Source organism: Sorex araneus, chromosome 8, assembly GCF_027595985.1.
Source record: "Sorex araneus isolate mSorAra2 chromosome 8, mSorAra2.pri, whole genome shotgun sequence".
Classification (NCBI taxonomy): domain Eukaryota; kingdom Metazoa; phylum Chordata; class Mammalia; order Eulipotyphla; family Soricidae; genus Sorex; species Sorex araneus.
This window is the reverse complement of record NC_073309.1, coordinates 70,010,811-70,032,125: the sequence shown is the minus strand read 5'-3', so window position 1 is coordinate 70,032,125 and position 21,315 is coordinate 70,010,811. Positions and strand designations below refer to the sequence as shown.

Here is a 21,315-nt window from a genome sequence, read left to right as displayed (position 1 = left end):
TGATCAATTAAAATATTTAAAAAAAGGAATAAAATGGGATATCATGTCATTTCTCTGTCCCCACCAAAAATATGGCTGTTCCATTCTTTATAAGTGTAATAGCAATTTAGTACTTAGAATAATATAGAAGTATTTATAACACAGTTTTAATTCAGGTACATAGTGGAATGGTTTTGGAAACCAGACAAAAATTAGAGCATTCAAAACAAACCAACCTTGGTTTATGAATTAGACCGATGTATTTTAGTCCTCCAGACTGACTTTATTTTAACTAGCTAAGAAAAATTTAATTCACTAAAGACTTTTTCCAGTGTTCAAAGTCAATTGAGACGAAGCTGGTGGAGCATAATTGCAGCCTTGCATTTTCTCAGTTTCCATCCTCACCAGACCTGCTGCCTCATGTCCCCATTTGTAACACTGTTCATTATATTCAACCTGCTGCCTTTGCTCTGGAGCTTTCAAAGGTATTCTGAGGACTATCTTGTGGTAGGACATAGATAATGAAATAGTAAGATGTGCCTTGTATTATAATTTTCTTACCTAACCCCCATTTACCTTGAAAAGTAGACTTAATAAAAGCTGGAGTGAAAGGCACTTTATGTTTTTAATAAGGAGTCTCATATGGTATTACCTGCTGTTTTTCATTGTGTGTCTTATCTCATGGTTTTCTTTTGAGATAGATAACAGAAGAAAGCCAAGCACTCCTCTTAATCTTAAAGCATTTTAAGAATCTATTGCAGTAATCTACCAAAATCAATCAATAACTTGAAGCTAACAGGACTGATTTCCAAAGTACATATGTGTTCTTACAGAGCCAGGCAAATTCATTCAGTGGGAAGCAAAGGCCATGTTATGTCCAAGAAACCGGAGGATTCCACTGTATAATAACTTAATGTTCTGTTTGCAAAAGGTAATTATAAAACTCTCATTCCATATCCTGCTCTGATGAGCTCAGGATGAATTTAAAATGGATTAAGAGGAAACGGTAAGACGTTCTGTACTGCTGAACTCTGCCTGGTGTCATGATATGCAAACAGTGAGCAGAGTGCGGAAGCTACTAAATACACACAGAAGAGATGACAGGCTCAAACTCGAGGATGTCTAGCTCTGCCAGAGAAAAGGGCTCCTAAAAATAGTGGCTAACAATTTACATAAGAGAAAATCTGACTGTAGCGTAAAAATCTTTGAAGGCAGAGCTTCTCCTTTCTTGATGCTGTAAACATATTCATGGTGATATGTTTGGAGAGGTTTCTATTTTCTGTGCATTAACCTCATAGGAGAAAGGGTAATGCAGGGAAGGACTTGCAGTATGTGACGGAAAAGGAATCAGACTGGCAGTTGAAAGGGCTCATTTCAGGAAGGGGCTTTGCCGCTAATTAGCTTTGTGACCTTATGCAAGCCACAGTGCCTCTTTAGGGCTGATTTACAAAATGAGCTGGTTGAACTGAGGGTAGCTGTCATGTGCTAACATGCTAGCAGTTGGCTGTCCAGGGGTTTCCTTAATTCTAGACTAATTATTATGCAAAACTAATCTTGCTTTCAACTGAGCAACACTGGTTCCCTGAAGATTCTCTAAAGACACATCCTTTTTTTCTTTTCTGACGTCAGATCTTTTGAAGTAAGAAATTGATATGTAATTATTATCACAAGTCAAATGATAAGAAGATGTAGAAAGAGAAATGTTCAGAGTTGAAAATGTCTCCCCAATTTTCCTCCAAAGCCTCCTGCTCTTCTGGCCCCCCCTGAGGTAACTCACCATTCAGATGGAACAATCTCATTGTTTTTGCTATAAGTGTAATACATGCCAATATCTAGGCTATTTTAAAGCTATTTGATTTAAAATACAGCATTGCCTCCTTTCCTGCTCCTAATGATCTGGTTAGGGAATACCACTTCTTTCAAATATGCCATTCTAGAATTACCCAGGAGCTGTCTTTCTTTCTTCCTTCCACCATTTCTGAGAATGACCTTAGAAGTTGCTGCACAGAATTCATAATTACACACACCTGGATTCCTATTCTGGCTCTATGCCTACCATTGTTATGAGGCTTTCCAAAACTTGTGCCACTCTTCTTAATCCTGGACTCTTCCTGTTACCCAAGTAATCAACACCTCCCACACTTCACCCCCCATCCCATCCCTGTGAGAAGGAAGTAACATGTGAAATGTAATAGCATGTTTTCAGCTTGGCTAATATGAGTGTGTGCTAAGAAAAGTTGGGCCTATTTCCCTCTTTGAGAGTACTTTTAATTGTATTTATTTTAATTACTTAATTGCTTAAAGTTTGAGATACCATTGATTTACAATGTGGTCTAAATTAAAGGAGCATAACTTCCCACATGGACAAAAGTATACTTTACACCATGTTTACAGCGAAGCACTAGTTTGACTACCCAACATCATCCAGCCAAACACATTCTACTCACTCTACCTGCCTCCCTGTCCCCCACCTCCAATCCTTTCTTTCTTTGTTAACCACCATTTTGTTGTCAACATCATTTTTCTTTTAATGATTTATCAGGAACATTTTCTAGGTCAGAGGTAGAAATTTTATGGCTTACAGAAAAAAATCCTGCTAGGTTGATCTATTGTCTCTGATTATTTCACCCTACAAGAGCAGAAATGAGTGGTTGTGATGGAGATCTTTTGGAAGCAGAGGCTAGAATATTTACTATCTAGCCCTCTATAGAAGACATTTGCTCACAACAGTATGCTTTTCTATGTTTTTATTTTGTTTCTAAGTTGCATACTATTTTAGAGCGTGAGAGTTTATCAATTTAACCCAGTTAGCTCAGGTAACTGAAAAATCTGGAATGGGGCCTTGAGTACTGTTATATCTAAGGGATAAACTGTTATCTTTGGCAATTTGTCCCCTATACTTTTTGATTAATATTTATTTTGTAACTTTAATTATTCAGGTTAAATTCTTGATTGTTAACAGTTTGGGAATCTGGGACATTGTCTCCTTTGCCAAGGCATCAAAAATCAGATGGGTGTGGACGTCAAAGGAACGTCTGGCCGCCCACCTAAGAGATGGTCGGACTTCTTCATCAAGACTCTGAACAAATAGTTTGGGGCTCCTCATGTTCATGGAGTGAGCAGACACCATTGGGCTACACTAGCACACGACAGGGATGTGCTAGTGTAGGGATGTGCACCTTACTGGCGCCTGCTTGAGCAAATCAATAAGCAATGGGATGACAAGTGATACAAGTTAATTATCAGGCATTCCTTCTTTCATTGACAAATTAGTCCTTGTCAGGTCCAGTCTTAAATCCCATTTGATGAATTTTTGCCTTTTATAATTTTATGGGAGAACAATATGATTTTCATTACTCTGATTGTGTATCCCTAAACCAAGACCATACCCAGGGAATATTGTACTCTACTGGGCAATTTTAAACCACATACCTCCCCCTCCCACCTTGGAAATGGACTATGAGGGAAGAATACCAAACCACATGGATTGAAAATTAAAGAAGTGTGAGTCCCCAAAGGATAGTTGGGGCACAGTTACTGGGGAAAACAAAATGAATTATAGGAGCTTGAGACAACTAAAACCCTACCACAATGTCAGTTTTCCCAAAGTACTTGGCTGGTTGGACAGTTACCCATTCAAAAATTCAGAAAATATTTCTGGAATATTTCTCCAAAATATTTACTGTAGTTGATCATAGTTAATTTATTAACAATTCAAGAGTGTTGACTTATTTCTTTTTGTCAATAACACTAGCTAATGTAACCACATTTTGTTGGTTTTGATTTTATGTCTTAACAATGACATGTCTAGGTCATAGCAATGTGAATGAAATTGGAGGTTATTGTGCTAAGCAAACTAAGCCAGTGTAAAAAACTAAGGCTTGCCAAGGGGCGAGTACACTCACGGGCTCTCCGGGCGGCTCTGTCTCACCACCCGCGTCCGGTGCCCCGGAACCGCTGTGTGTGCCATCGGTCAAGGGCAGGCAACGGAAGGAAGAAGGAAGAAGGCCAAACTGGTTGCTCGATCCATTTATTTCATTCTCTCTCTCCGCTTCTCTCCCGCTCTCCTGTATCTGGCCCCCCAACCCACTCTTACAGCCTAGTTAAATCTCCACCTCATGAGGGGGTTGGGGCATACACATAGGTGTGGTCACCATCAATAGGGTAATTTCCTTTCCCTTAGGGGATGCTTCTCCTAGGACTTAAATCTCTTTTAGCAGGAGGATCCACCCAAGGGCAGAGTCCCATGAATGTGTTTCTCTTCTCCTCAGCCAGCAAACATATAAGAATTCATAATATTAATTATTTTGTATGGACACAATAAGAGATGCATTAAAGCTTATAGAATTGCTCTCCTGGGGCCATCTCAATCTCAGACTACAGTGCTCAGGCCAGATCAGTCTTTCCTATCCCTGGCAGGGTCCCAGTCTCATATTTACTATTGGATCATGACAGCATTTGTCTATGATCAAGCTCTTAACTTATAGTTAAGAATTAGGCACTTTGGCCAGGCCCATCTCGATGCCAGGGTAGCACATAACTCACCGCTTGCCCTGGATCCTTCCCGTCCCACGTCGGGGACCCTGCTTTGGGGTGCTAGGAACTGAGGGCAACTGAGGCTTAAGTGGAAAAAGCAGATGCCCGGGAGGGAATAATATTCGAGGCCAATTAATTCCCAAGTTATAAAAACATAATATTGTCTTCTTGTGTCTATACAAAACAGTCATAGCTTTAAAGTAAATTATTCAAAAGGCACAAGAAGAGGAGAAAGGCAATATTAACTTGTATAATATAAATTCAGTATCCTAGGAAGGTCTGACCTTGCAAATTAGCAGAGTCATATTAAGAGAAAGCCGAGGATTAACTCTTTTGGGGAAGAGAGCATGGAGAAGTGATTATAGCTAAACAAAGGGATGGGAGAGATTGGGAACACCTTGATGGGTGTGACTGGGGTAAGCCTAAACTCTGGGTAAAACCGGGACAAGCTACTTGTGGCAAGGAGGGAAAGGACAAAGTAATGTCATCCTACAAGCCAGAGGCAGGAGGAAAAATACAGGACAATTGTTGGGGACTGCTCAGGACCCTGAACTAAAGAGGACCCCGAAACCTTTACCCTGGACAAACCGGAAAATTCCATTACCAGCTTTGCATGACCTGAGGCACAGGTGCCCTTGTGACAAAGGAAATAGCTAAACTCAAGAAGTAAAAGTAGCCCAGGGCAGTTAACTAAGAGACCCCAAAAAGCCTGTAAAGTAGAATGCCTTCCTCTACACTAAAAGCCTTGTGCATTCCTCCTGACAGATGCTCCTGCCAGATAAACCCTTGTCTTCCTCTCCCCACTATTTCTCAACCTACTCTTGGAGAATGTTGTAAGCCCACCAAAGTACGCCCCGAACCTTTCCTTATTTGGTCTGAGAAGACACTTCCCTGATGATTGACAACTTATGTACCAACCCCCTGCTAAGAAAAGTATAAAACTAACATGGCTGTTAATAAAGTTGCCCTTGGTCGGCATGTGTCGTCTTGGGCCCCCTATTTATTATCCGTACTAGTTTTATTTCAGATCGGGACCGCTCTTAGAATCCACCCAATTAGGAGCGCTTTCCACTGCTGTCTCTCTGCGGGTCGGAGAGATCTCCGGGGGAAGGCGCAGACAATATCACTCGTATTTCATACACAGAGATACAAATCAAGAGTATGGAAATATCAACTGATAATGAGCCTTAGATACTAGAATACAGATCTGAGAGTGCCAGATTAGGGGGAAGAGATAGAGGGGAACAAACAGACTATACGGAAGTAATGGGGACATAAATGGAAGGACTGCAGACATGCGTGGTGCTAAGGGAGGTCACAATATGCAATAAACCCATCATTGTTAATCAGCGAGTAATGGTGCTGGGTGGGAGGGATGAAGTGGACAGGGGTGGTTGAAAGTTCATGGACATTTCAGTAGTGGGGTTGTGCAGTATCTTCCTACATAAATTCTAGAAACTTGAATGCTATTGTAACTCTATCACTTGAACTATAATGTTTAATTTAAAAAAAGAAAGAAAAACAAAAATGGTATGCTGTTGTTTACATTTGCATTTTAGTGGCTACTTGTGAGATTTATTATTTTGTATACCTTTATTATTGGTACATTGTATTATTTTTATTAAAATATCATTGCCCTTTTTGTTATGTTATTTAATCTTCTGTTATATGTATACCACTGTCACTGTCATCCCGTTGCTCATCGATTTGTTTGAGCAGGCACCAGTAATGTCTCTCATTGAGAGACTTATTGTTACTGTTTTTGGCATATCCAATACGCACGGGTAGCTTGCCAGGCTCTGCTGCGCCGGCTCGATACTCTCAGTAGCTTGCCGGGCTCTCCGAGAGGGGCGGAGGAATTGAACTCAGGTCGGCCTCATGAAAGGCGAACGCCCAACCGCTGTGCTACCGCTCCAGCCCTCTGTTATATGTATAGAAAGACTAAATGTATTAAGAATACTAATATTTTTATTATATATACTGTAAAATTTTCACCAATTGTTTTCCTTTTGATTTAACATTTGATATCATTTATGCAGCAAAAATAAAGTATAGATTAAGCTGTATGAAGACTTAGTTCCAAATGTAAAGATTAATTTGCCTCATTGGGATAATTAATAATAATTATCTTTGTTTATTTCTTTTTGCTACTGTTATGCTATATATATGCATATATAGTATATATGGCATATAAATGATACAAATATATGACATATATAAGTGGTATATGTCTTTTAGACTTATCTCTTCCATTTTTCCCTTCAAACTCACTGTTCCCTGGTTGAGCTTTTGCTGAATAAATCTATCCAGTGGAAACATAGATGTCTTAAAGTCTAAAGTTTCCTACTACTACTGTGTTGCTGTCAATATTTTTCTATTAGTTTTAAAAACATATTTTCGTCTCTACCCACTCCAAACAAACTCCTGGTGGCCACAAAGTCCCAGAAGAAAAATGCAGGTAGTTGGGACCAGGGACTGAAGACTCCAGGCCACATGGCGGCGGCAGGGAAGGGCCATCCCTTCCCATCTCCCCTCCCCTTTGAGGTCCTGGCTGTCATGCCCACGAACTGCCTCTGGATGCCATTTAAGTGCATCACAGGCCTTGATCCAGAGATTCAGCAGTGAATCCCAGAAGACAGCAGCTCATTGGAGAATTCTCCGGACCCGTGCAGAGGCAATTTCACCGGGGCGTCGCACATGGAAAGGGTGTCCTCTCTCTGCCTACTCCAAATGAACCCCCGTGGCTACAAACTTCGGGAAGAAAAACCCAGGTGTCTGGGACCAGGGACTGAAGACTCCAGGCCACATGGGACGGGCCAGCGTTTGCCATCTCCCTGCCCCTTCCGGATTCTGGCTGTCACACCCACAACTGCCTCGGATGCCATCTCAGCACATTAACGGCCTTGATCCAAAGACTCACAAGGGAATCTCAAAAGGGATTAGCTCCCTACAGAACTGTCTCTGGACCCCAATCATTTATAATTTTAGGATTTCAGGAGTATGCAACTGCTTTTGCTGCTGTGTGACCTCTCATGATGTTCATAATATGAAATAGAAAATAAATTATCTAGCATCTTACTGTGGCAGGCAAGCTTGAACGGTAGTGGGAAAATTCAAAATTGTGGTGGTGGGAAGGTGTAATGGTGGTGAGATTGGTGTTGAAATACTGAATGTAATTGATTAATGTGAACAACCTTATGAAAATAAAACTTAAAAATTAAAAAAAATATAATTTCATGGTCTATCATTTGGTCCTCACATATGTTGAGGAACATGAATTCTTGATGTATAGATCACTTGATCATTAAGAAGTTCACCATATTTATCCCTTATAGTCCTTCAAAATCTGGTCTATATTTTGATATAGTATCGTCACCCCAGACTTTTTAATGGAATTGTTTATCTGTAAGATTGTTTTCCAGCCTTCAGCTTTGAGCCTTTTTCCCCTGATGATTCAAATGAGCTTCTTCCAGGCGGCAAAAGATTGGGTTCAGCTTTCTTATATATTCTGCTACTTTGTTCATTAGTAAGTTTAGGCCAATGATATTGAGTGAGATTATTTAGATGAAGGAATTAATTGCCCTTATTTCATAGCAGTTATATATGTTTGTGAAATTTGTTTTGTCTCAAATCTGAATGATAACTTAGCTAGAAAGAGTATTCCTGCTGAGGATTTCAATTCACTGAGTTAATTTTAATTAATTAATTTTTACTATATACCACCATTTTCATCTGACCCTTAGAACTTCATTTGATAGATCTGCTATGAAGTTTGTAGAAGTACTTTTGTATGTAAGTTACTTTTATCTACTACTTTCAATATTTGGATCTGTTTTTGACTTTTGTCATTTTGGTTACAGTGTGTATTGGAGTATTTATTTTTGGCTGAGACCCTTTGGAACTGTTGAACAAACTCAGGTACATATATTCCTGTATCTGGGGAAGCCTCAGTTATGATTCTGTTGAGTGGTCACAATGTTCCAACATCAATAACACCACTAATGTAGTCTTTCCCCATTGTCCCCAATTTGACACCCATACCCTGAGCCTACTCCCTTAGCAGGCACAAAATCATTTATTTTATATTGCTTGCTACAACTAAATTAGTCAATGGAATTACAAAAAATACTTTGGTAAAAGAAAATTTTATATCTAATGATGGGATTATGAAGTCTTTCTTTGAGGGTTTACTAAGCTATTTGTTGCTAGTTGAACCTTCTTTATTGAACTTTGTTGGATTCTATATTACTTTCCCATCTAATTTGGTGTGCTCTTATTGGAATGTCAATACTGTGTAATTTGGAGGTGTTGTGGACATGGATTTGGCTGTGTATCCCAGGAACTCTGTGTAGAACTGGGTGGATGAGTTTACATGCTTGCAACTGTGAAGTATGGAGTCTGGGGAGGTTGTCTGTGCCAAGTTGGATATGAGCATGGTTTCCAGGGCTTCTGGAAGTACCCTGTTCATTTATTTTAAGACAGATTCTGTGTTATGTTGTTTTGTAGGGGGTTCCTGCATCTCATATTGGAGCAGAACCATTTTCCCCCCTCTAAGATGCTGCTACTTTGCTCCTGAGGTCTTCCACTGAGTTTTTAATTTCACCTACAAACTCTTCAGTTCTGTCACTTCTGATTATAGATTTCTTAGTTTTATTCTCAAACTTTCTTGTGTTTTATTGACTAACTGTACCATCATTTCTTTGAGCTCATTAAACATCCTCATCATGGTGTCTCTGAAGTCAATATCCGAGAGCTGGTTGGTATGGTACCAAAACCTTAGCCTTTGAGCTATTATCTATTTTCATTGAGCTTTCTGGCTTATATTATCTGAGGGTGAGTCTTTGTAGTTTGCCCCTGTGTGAACTCTCCTGGGCTCTAGGCTGAGTGCTGCTCTTTTTCTTCCTGTCAATCCATTCCCCCTGACATTTTGCTGTGCTCCTAGTTTGTGGTTTTGGGGTACAGTATGGATTTGGGATTTGCCTTCAGTGACCTTGGCCTGCCTCTCCTCTGGCTCTGTAATTTCTTAGCATCCCTGCTACTCTGTAAGAGCTTTTCTAGGGGATAGGTGGATTGAGCTAAGATAATGACACAAAATCTTCAACAGAAACCAGAACTACCCCTGAATCTGTGGACTTAGTGCAGGAGGTATAAGTCTGTCCAGTGTGAGTTGTGAGCAGTACAGCTGCTGGCAATTCAGTGTATAAGCAGCTTTGAGCAGTGTTACAGGTACAATCTGTGGCCCAAGAGATGTTGGCAACCAGTGTTGGCAGAGAACTTGGCAGATTTTCTGACTTGACAAACAGTGGAACCAGAGGTTTGGGGTGGACATGGAGGCTTTGAAATGAAAATTCAATGAAGTGTGTGCAGGCAAAGAAGCAAAGGATGGCCTGTCTAGCTTCTGGGAAGGCCAGGACTTTTGTTTCTGTTAACTGTGCTTTTCAATTCACTTATCAACTTTCTCTACAGAAAAAAGTTGAATCAATCATAAACTAACAAAGAAGAATATAGAGAACACTTGGTAAAATGTCAGATCTCTCGACCCATAGTCAGTCTTGATTAAGTTATATATATAAAATAAATATATATACACACATATATGCATGTATATACCTATGTAATTTATTAGGCATGTTATATATACCTAATTATGTATTATGTTGAGAGATTAATGTGTTCTAGTTAATATATTGTACAAAGAATTATTGCATAAAATAAATATAAATAGTCAGTCATAAAGAATTAGACAACTAAATTCTCAATTCTAAGCATCTGATAAGTGTGAACACATTTTGCATGATTCATACCAGTGTTGTCTCAGAATGTCATCCTCAGAGTTATCATCATAAACATTTTCATTCAGTGAATATGCTACAAATTCTGGTTAATAGGGAATTTTGAATTTTAAAGTGTTCAAGCTAAATAAATTAATTTTCTCCCCACATGCATTCCTTGAGCATTCTGTTTGGGAAATAATAATTGAATGAATATTTGGATACACACACAATTAAACTCATCAATCCTCTCAACAGCTCCATGAAGTGAGCACTATGATTTATCCCTTTTTTAAAGATGAGGAAATAGAATAACATACAGATTGTGTACCTTGCATAAGAATATAAAACTAGTATGGAATAACCAGAATTTAAACCTAGATAACCAAGATCCAGAACTGTTATTTGCACATCTGGATTACCATATAGCTATTGTCAAGAATTGGGACTCATGCTTGATATTTTAAGCTCTTGCATCCCTCTCTCCTGTATCCTTTCATTTTGTATTAGCTTTAGGTAGAGATGAAACATGTGGTTCCAACATTGTCCTTCTTTATCATTCTCTAGATTGAATAATCACAACTGGTTACTATGCATATTTCTGCCCTTCTTACTAAACAAGTGACAGCTTAACCTTCATATTTAGTACATTCTGTTTTCTCTTCTTCTGATCATATGGGAATAAGTGACAACTGAATTTGTGTACTTGTGTCCCATTACCTAGAAGAATTTTTTTCATTAAAAATTTTTTGAACCACCATGATTTACAATACTGTTAATGGCAATGTTAATGGCAATGTTTCATACACACAAAATTCCCACACCATACCTTTCATACTGTGTCAAGTTCTCCTCCTTTTCCCCTCACCACAACTCCTCCTTGTTTGGTCCTATAAACCTGCTCTTGGGGTCTGCTGGTTTTGACCACTTATTACCATACTATATTTCTTAATATCCCACAGATGAAAAAAATCATTCTGTCCTTCCCTCTCTGTCTGGCTGACTTCTCTCATATGATATGCAATAGAGCTTTCTTTTTTTTCTAAGGTTAGCAATTTGTTTACATCTTTATCTTTTCATTTCAATCCTTTGATAATCTTTAGGATTCAATTTCCAATTCTTTGCAACATCTTTCTCAATTTCTGTGGAATCTTGGAGGGAACAAATATCCCAACAGTAGTCTGATCATAAAATGGGACAGGTCCTCATGTACTATAGGATTATTTGGTACCCAGATTTCCAGTTTGCTTCCCCCTGCCTCTGCTTTCTATGTCTATGCATTTTATTTAGCAGAGGTCCCTTAATAATGAATTCATGCAAGATTCACTGTATGGCCAGGAAGTTGCTCTGTTCCTCAGTTCCCGTCATAAGGTAAAGGAAATGTACAGAGCATATAATCTGAATATATATTTTGATAAATATTTGGACATATCATTTAAAAGATATCAGTGTAGAACACATTTCAAAACAATCATTGAAAACAGAAACATTTTAAAATGAGAATTGAAATATTATTGAATTAACTCAGTCTCTATTATTTGAAAAAAATCCAAATGCATATGATTTATTTCTTCTAAATTATTGATTTAAATAACCAGTAGATATTTAAAAGGACAAAAGTCTGAATTTCAATTTTATGACTATGAGATTTTGTAGTTAAGAATTTTTGTTTTAGTTTGAGGGTTCCATGATTTTGTGAAATTGATAAAGCTCAAATATCTATCTTTGTATGTCTAAGAAGAATAATTGACTTTAAATCATGTCAGAAAATTCTCAGTGCAGATAAATTGCTACTTGCATTAATGAAAGAAGTTTTTAATACCAGAGAAAGTTACAAATGGACTTTTTGAGAAATTTAGGAGACAGTGTGTCACATTCTATACTACAAGCTGTATCTACCCTTGTCATTGGCAAGAGATTGAAAATGAACATCAGTCTATAGACACTAATATGATTCTTCATTTGTTGTCACTAATTTTCATTAATGGTCCCATATATCATTTGAAAAATGGGAATTGGTTTGTTTTCTCTTTATATTCATATTCTTCTTGGTTAAAGGATCTGGGATTTATTTTTTTAAGTTTCATATATTTATTAATCATTGTAAACTCCAACATAATATATCATCATGTTTCCCATGCATTTACAGGGGAAATATTTCCCAGGTAAGTGGAAAATAGTGCTTCTGGAAGGAAATTGGCATCTGGAAGGCTTTCATTTTAGGCAGCTTTACAAATGAAGCATTTTGTTTAGAAGTCTGGACCTTCTTTCTTCAGTTTGCTGTAATCTCCATTCACTGAAAAAAACTTGTATTGATCATCTGGGCCCAGTTTGTTCCATGGCTCCTGGTTATTCTTTCTGTCTCAACTGACATCCGGATTGAACAAGGCCAGGAAGGTGACATAGAGCGTTGCACCATTACCTCCAGCTCCAGTATAGACAGAAGTGAATCAAGCACGGATGCCTCTTAGCCTGGCTGAAAATCTGGTACAGCCTGGCTGTGGGAAAGGCCTCATATTGGGAAGGAGGAGAAGGGCAAATCTGCAGGTCCTGGGCTAAATAATCTCTTCACTGAAACTATGCAGCTTTTCAAAGTCACCCAGGACCTCCAATCTCAGAATCCTCAAAATCTGGAATTTAAATCAAGTAGTTAGATATTAATGAGTAGTATAAAATATATGGATTCTTTAAAGTATCAAAGATAATCTCTTGATAGTGATATTGCTATTTGGCAGGTATAGATGGCAGAATGGAATTCAAATATCTACCAAATAAAATAACTAAGCATTAAAGATAATTATAATGTTTTATTTCTTTAGAATATTATTTTGAAAAAAATTATGTATCATATGTATGTACTTTTTAATTCTATGAGTTAAATTGTGCAGTTTAATTTTAAGACAATGCATTGAAATTGAAAACAATTTATAGGGAACTATAGCATAGTGAGTAGGGCATTTTCCTTGCACATGGCTGACCCGGGTTCAATTCCTCCATCCTCTTGGAGAGCTTGGCAAGCTACGGAGAGTATCCCGTCTGCACAGCAGAGCCTGGCAAGCTCCCCGTGGCATATTCGATATGGCAAACACAGTAACAACAAGTCTCACAATGGAGACGTTACTGGTGCCCGCTCGAGCAAATCGATGAACAACAAGATGACAGTGCAACAGTGCTACATTAAAAATTAAGTAAATAAATTTCCTCTTTTTGTCCTTTAATTTTTTTAAATAAAAATTCTTCCAAAACAGATTGATACATCCATTATAGAAGACATATGTAAAGATTTATGGTTAGTCAAAGTATAAAGTGATAAAAACTTTCAAAGAAAAATTTAGCAATAAAATAAACCCTGATATTTTTGTTTGTTTCTTTGGGAGGACAACGGTCACATCTGGAGATGCTTGGGGCTTACCCCTGGCTCTGAATTCAGTAATTACTCATGTCAGTGCTCAGGGGACCACATTGGATGCTAGGGATTGCCCAGTTTGGCTGTGTAGAAGGCAAGCACATAACAGCCTAAACCCCTCTAATTTAGCAAAAACAAACAAAAAGTAGTCAAAATTTGAAAAAGTTTATAGTATTTATTCAGATATTTTATCTTTTTGTTTGTTTGTTTTTGGACATTGGCAGTGCATAGGACTTACTCCTGGCTCTGTGCTCAGGGATCACTCCAGGTAGGGATCAGGAGACCATCTGGGGTACAGGGATTGAACTTGGGTCGACCTTGTGCCATATAAGCACCCTACCTGCTGTACTGTGGCTCTTCCTGTTAGACATTTATTTTAGTAATGTACTGCTTTTAGCAATTATCTATAAAGCATTTAATTATCCTACAGAAAATTTCAAGGTTATTTTTATAGCTTTATTTATAATAGGAACAAAATAGAGATTATCCATCAATCACCAAGAAATGATATTAAACAAGATATCATGTGTTTTGTTAGGGATATATGAGTTTAAAAAGTGTAATAACTCTGTATGTACAGATAAGATAAATTGTCTCAGGTGAAAATGAGTATAATGGTGCCGCATTCATGTAGTATGCTGTTACAATTTTTTTTTCCTTTCACGCACAGCATCTTTTTCCCCTTAATAGCTGTTTTATCTTAGAGGTGTTTATCTCCTACTCACTTTCAGTGTCTCCTCTTATGGAACTTATCAGATATTATATAAATATTTTTTCAGTGGCCCTCTGGTTCCTTGTTGGGGACATTTTTCCTCTGGGTCCTAGTAACACCAGGTCTCAGCTGACTAGTGGCGGTAATCTTTATCACCTTTTATTACTACCCAAAGGATTCTCTCCACTTTCCTTTTGAGTTGAGCCTCTGTACCAACAAGTCATGTGCTCCTTTTTCTTTCCCTTTTTTCCAACTTATTTGGGGCACCATAGTTTTCAATACCAGTAATGAGAGTTTCATGCAACACCAGAGTGTCCCCTTCCCTCAACCACTGTCCCAGTGTCTCCCGTTCCTTGTTTCTTATGTCATTGTTTTAATGAAGCACCCTCTTTTAATAACTTCATGAGAACGTGTTTTGAAATATAACCGATGTCGATGCTCCCCTAATATCCTCTTTGCATTCAAAATTCCATCCATGTGGCTAGATGTCTACTTGCACCTCTGACTCCCTACCTTGGCTTGTACACAGGGGAACCATAGCAATGATGGCTCAGCCTCTTCACTATTAGCCAAGATAATTATGGTACTTATGCTACTTCTTCCCTGCATAGGACTTTGTGTTCCTCAGGAACATAAGTCCCTTGAACACACACAGGCAATCAGCCTGTAAAACATTTCTTCCTTTCATAGTGATCTCTGGGATCAACTTCCAAATAAACTATTTCTACTAAAACTTTGCCTCAAAGAATTGTTTCTTGGAATCCAAATTAAAACCGTCGTGCAGTTTGAAAAGGTCTTTATAATGAACCCTCGCACTTAATTACTAAAATAACTGGTTATAGATTTCTAGCTTGTAAGAAATCTTCTGAAATGGGAGACTTTGATTCATTATCAATTTTTTCTTTCCAATATTATTTTTTCATTTTTAAAATTCATTTATGAAATTTTTGTTTGGGGGCCACACCCAGAGGTGCTCAGGAATTATTCTTGGCTCTGCATTTAGGGGCCACCCCTGGCAGGCTCGGAGGACAACATGGAATGCCAGGGTTTGAACCTGAATTGCTTACATGTATAGCAAGTGCCCTACCCATTGTACCATCACTCCAGCTCCCCTTTATACCACCAATATTCTTTTTAAATTGAGGTTTCTTTACTGAAGTGAATATTTTTATGTTTTAGTGGTAAAATGTTACCACATCAGGCAGAATTACAGTTTTTCTCATTCATTGTTCATAGCCCATTCTCTGCCCACTCTGCACACACTTGAAAAACTCAAATCTGCTACCAGAATCATTGGATATTGTCTATTACTTTGCTTTGTTTTACTGCCACATATGAGTGAGAGCATCTGGCCTTCACTTCATCCTTCTGATTTAACACGACATTCTCTAGTTCTATGCTGTATCAAAAGACAAAATTTCACCATTTCCTATAACCAAGTAGCATTTCATTGATTTTTAGTTTTATACTACTATGATTCAAAAAAGGGTCTTGATAGAATCTCAATCTTCATCAATTTAATGAGGCTTGTCCTACAAATGTTCCAGTGTATAGTCTGGAGCATTTGAAATCATTCTGGTTTTGTTCTAATAGTACAATTCTGATTGCTCTATTAATAGTTAGACAAGCCTGTTTAATTTATGATTTAGGACTATTGTTTCCTTAGTGATTTTATGCCTGGATGGTCTATCCACTGCTATATATGGAGTGTTAAAGTTCCCTATTATTAAGTTAATATCTCATTTCATATCTACTAATATTTGCTTTACATAACTTGGACTTTGTATATTGGGCACATATATTTCATAGTTGCTATGTTTTCCTGTTTTATTGACCTTTTTAGTATTAGACAATATTTATCTTTGGTTTTTGATACTTTTTTTCAGGTGAAATCTATTTTATCTGATACAAGTTGAGTAGGTCTTAACTTTTAATTTTTTTCTTTGGTTTGAAGTTTCATTTTATATTTCCTTAATTGTATGTTGTCTATAACATAAGTGAGTTTCTGTCTCGAGCATGCAGTTCTATTTTGCATTTAGTTCATTTGACTACTCTGTTTTTTAATTGGCGAGTTCAGTCCATTTAACTTAAGAGTTATTATTGACATGAGTGCTTACTACTACCAATAGTTCTTTAGCGTTTTTTTAAAATTATTTAATTTTCACTTATTTTGGGAGGGGTTGCTTTTAAAAATTTACTTAGGAGAGCTTCTTCACAATTATTTGTAGGGAACATTTAATATTGTAGTTTTTTCCATCTTATTTTTGTTGGAATGCCTTTATTACTCCCTCAGAGCTTTCAGAATTTATCAGAATACAGTAATCTTAAGATTATTCTTTAAATATTTTTAACTATTTCATTTCATTTTCTCTTGACTGTATTACTGCTTATAAGTATGATGAAAGATTGATAAGAGTACTTTTTATAAATTACCCTTTCCCCAACTCTAACCATCTTGAGTATTCTTTCTTTGTCTAAGCTTATACTATTTTTCACTGTTATGCATCTTGGTTTAGGTCTCTTTGCATTTAAATAGCAAGATGTTCTATTAGTTCCTAGGGTTAGGCAAGTTTCTACTATTACATCTTTCCGTACACTCTTTTCTCCCTTCTCTCTTTCTTCCTGTCTGGGATACCTGATAACCTTGCACTGCCTTTCTTAATGGAGTTATATAACATAATTTCTTAATTTTTTAAAACAACCTATTTTTGTTTCTTGTTCTACATTTAGGGCTGGGGCGATAGCACTTCGAGTAGGGCATTTGCCTTGCACACGGCCAACTGGGATTCAATTCCTCTGCCCCTCTTAGAGAGTCTGGCAAGCTACCAAGAGAATCTCGCCTGCTTGGCAAAGCCTGGCAAGCTACCCGTGGCATATTTGATATGCCAAAAACAGTAACAACAAGTCTCACAATAGAGATGTTACTGGTGTCTGCTCAAGCAAATAGACGAGCAACGGGATGACAGTGACAGTTCTACATGTAGTGACAGTTCTACATGAATTATTTGTACATTACTATCTTTGAGATGAGTAATTTGACATATACTGCTTCTGAAGGTATCTAAGATACTCTCAAGTTTATTTTTATTTTGTTCTTCATATCCAGAATCTTTGTTATTTTCTTACCTACTTAAAACATCTTATTGTGTTTTTTTGTAAAATTGTATATTCTTATTTAAGGCTTTATTTTCTCACTTATGTTGCTAGTTTATAAGATCACTACTTTGTTTTTCTTAGTTTTGTTATATTACTTTGGTTGACTTTATCTTCTTGTCTTTAGTCTGGATCTGATTAGTTGTACTTTCCTCATACTGCTTTGAGGTTGCCAGGCAATTTTTTGTTTTGTTTTGTTTTGGATGCCATGCTTTATGGTGCTCAGGGCTTAGTCCTGGCTCTGTGTTCATGGAAATCTCCTGGTGGTGCTTAGGAAACCATATACCATGCCAAGGATCAAACCTGGATCAGCTGCATACAAGTACCTTAATGCATACAATGCATACCACAATACTGTCTCTCCAGCCCTATGTCATATATTTAAAAATTTTTATTAACAACCATTATTTAAAGAGTTGCTTACAATATATTTTCAAGCATAAGATGTTTTAACACGGACCCCACCACCAGTCCCTTCTCCAATGCTTCCAGGTTTCCATCCTCCCCGCAGGCCAGTGCACCTCCTTAATAGGCACAGTTTTAAGTTTTGTTATTAGAGTTTGGATCTCATGCTTACAGTGTGGTTGACCCTGTGGTCTAGGTATTTCATACATCATACTGCAGCACTACTGATGTTCTCTGCTCCTGTTAGGTCTCACTTGCCTCTTTTTGCTTCTCCCTTTAAATTTCTTTCCTTCCCTTTCTTTCTCATTTCTGTAATCTAGGATCAAAAGTATCTAGGTATTTTCCCTTCTTTAGTATTTTTCATTCTCTTGTCTTATTACTCTATTATCTCTATCTCTCTTATCACACAAGAGAGAGATATTTGCATTTGTCCTCTTCTGATTTACTTCATTGATTGCATATTCTACTTCCATCCAAGTTGCAGAGATTTACATCTATGGATCCATATAATAATTTTTGAATGTTACTTACATTTTTAATTTAAATTTCTATTTATCCACCTCTTTTGTTTGCTTTGGGACCACACCTCATCACGCTCAATGCTTACTCCTGGATCACTCCTGGAGAGGCTTAGGAGTCCATACTGGATGCTGGGGATTGAAGCTTTTAGAATAAGGTAGGTATTTAGGTTTATATTTGTGGTTGTGTCAGCAAGGTTCAGGCAGGATCCAGGGACTACTGGAACATGTAGGGTTCCAGATTCCAGGACTATAGGAGCATGGCTGAAGTATTATTATTACTATTATTATTACTATCATTATTATTTACAGTTACACAGCTTTCATGTTCGAGATTCAGCTGTACAATGATCGAACACCCATCCCTCCACCAGTGCACACTTTTCACCACCAGTGTCCTCAGTATATACCCCTCTACCCCATCCCAATACTCACCCTGCCTCCACGGCAGGCAATTTCCCCAAAACTTTGGGGCATTATGTTTTGGTAAATTTTCCTACCACCATTCAAGTCTGTCTTCCAGGGGCAGATGCTACATCATTTATTGTCCATTGCTCATTTTGAATATCATGAATGCTGAGTACATGCACTTCTGGAATCTTAGATTGTAAATTATTGGGTTCCAGAAATATTCCATTTTGGGATTCAATTGGGTCTCTGGACCAGGGTTGTTGATGCGCTAAGATGGTGCCCAGAGGCACATTGTGGGGGTGACAACCAGGCCAACAAGTAAGTGGGGAGCTGGGGAGGGACAGCCTGGCACCTCTGCCACCATGCGGCATGGAGATTTAGTCCTAGAACCCACATAACAGAGCTTTGTTTGTGGGAGCCATTGGTCTCTGGGATTCCATCTGGAGTAGGCGGGGAGACTGAACTTGCTGCATCTGAGGTGTTCCAGTGAAATTGGCTTAGTATGGGGCCCGGAGAGATCTCTGGCTCTGTGGTGTCTTCCAGGACTCACTGCTGTTTCTCTGGCTTTTGATCTCTTTTGAGATTTATTTATGGGTCTCTGAAGCAAGGCCAGTAATAGAGTTTACAGGGTGGCGCAAGAGTTGGTTCATGGGGATGACTGCCAGTGCTTCCATATGTACTGGGAAGTGGGGGACTTGTTATACAGAATAAAATTCTCCTATCAGCCCAGGTCTGTGGGTAGGTGTCCAAATTTTTATAAAATTTTTCAGAAGCAAAGCCACCACTTTCATTCTGTGGAGTACCCTTCTGTTCACTAGTTTTTAGAGAGGAATATTTTATTCCCCAGAGGTAATACTTTTTAAATTTCCCATGAATGTTATTCATAGAGAAAATCAAATGTAGAATTTAAAATGTATACTACTTAACTTAAAAATTTGGTGTATATGGGGCTGGAGCAATAGCACAGTGCGTAGGGCTTTTGCCTTGCACGCGGCCAACCCGGGTTTAGTTCCCAGCATCCCATATGGTCCCTGGAGCACCGCCAGGAGTAATTCCTGAGTGTATGAGCCTGTGCATCACGGGGTGTGACTCAAAAAGAAAAAAAAATGGTGAATTATAATGATCATAAATTATAGGGGATTGCTAGTTTGTAGGATGACTGGATTGTAGGTAACCTGAATCAGCTCTCCTGACTTATAAGAGATAAGCATACAAGAACATTATCTATAATATTTTTGTTCAAAAATACCCCGACTTGCACTCGAGGTGGTCTACAAGCGCTTCTTTTTTGTTTTAAACGTGGTGCTTGCTCCAACGGTTTTTAAGACTCGTTTCCCACCTGTGATCAACTAAAGAACAGTACTTCCTGACACCATTAATAAGAAAAATGTCTGTGACATTGTATAAGATGCCGGTGATATTAAAATAGAAGTCTTCTGTGAGAGAACACCCAAAACCTGTGAGAATTTCTTGGCTCTTTGTGCCAGTAATTACTACAGTGGCTGTATATTCCATAGAGATATCAAGGGTTGGGGCTGGAGAGATAGCACAACGGGTAGGGCATTTGACTTGCATGCAGCCGAACCGGGTTCGATTCCCAGCATCCCATATGGTCCCCCGGGCACCGCCAGGAGTAATTCCTGAGTGCAAAGCCAGAAGTGTAACCCCTGAGCATTGCCGGGTGTGACCCAAAAAGCAAAAAAAAAATAAAGAAATATCAAGGGTTTCATGGTTCAAAAGGGAGATCCAATGAGTACTGGAAGAGGAAGTAACAGTATTTGGGGCAGAAGTTTGAGGATGAATGTAGTGAATATCTTAAGCACAATGTTAGAGATGTTGTATCTATGGCTAATAATGGCCCCAACACCAATGGCTCTCAGTTCTTTATCACTTATGGAAAGCAACCACATCTGGACATGAAATACACAGTATTTGGAAAAGTAATAGATAGTCTGGAGACTCTAGATGAATTGGAGAAGTTGCCAGTAAATGAGAAGACATACCGATCTCTTAATGATGTACACATTAAGGACATAACTATTCATGCCAATCCGTTTGCTCAGTAGCTATAATAGACCTGGGCAAATATTTGGCAGACTGTTCAGGGATCACAGCTATGTGATTTACCCAGCTGTAATTATGTCAGAGATTGCCACATCTTCCTGCTTGTTTATCACTAAGAAGGAGTCAATGGTACCAAGGGAAGACAGCTATATTTTACTCCTATTCTTGGAGTGTATTCTTTTACTACCATTATTATTTCATGTATTTCTGTATGTTTGATTTTTGGGGGGGTGTCATACCCAGCAGTGCTCAGGAGCTATTCCTGGTTCTGTGCTCAGGAGCGAGCATGGTAGTGCCCCGTGGTTCAGGCTTCCTGCATGCTTTTTGTTTGTTTAGTTTTTTTGGTGGATTTTTTTGGGG

The 21,315-nt window shown here is 38.2% G+C and overlaps 1 pseudogene; it reads left to right on the top strand.

The window, feature by feature from the left end:
* The window catches only part of LOC101549661 (peptidyl-prolyl cis-trans isomerase-like 3), a 62,516-nt pseudogene extending 41,559 nt beyond the window's left edge, over window positions 1–20,957 (top strand).
* Window positions 20,958–21,315: the final 358 nt, after the last annotated feature.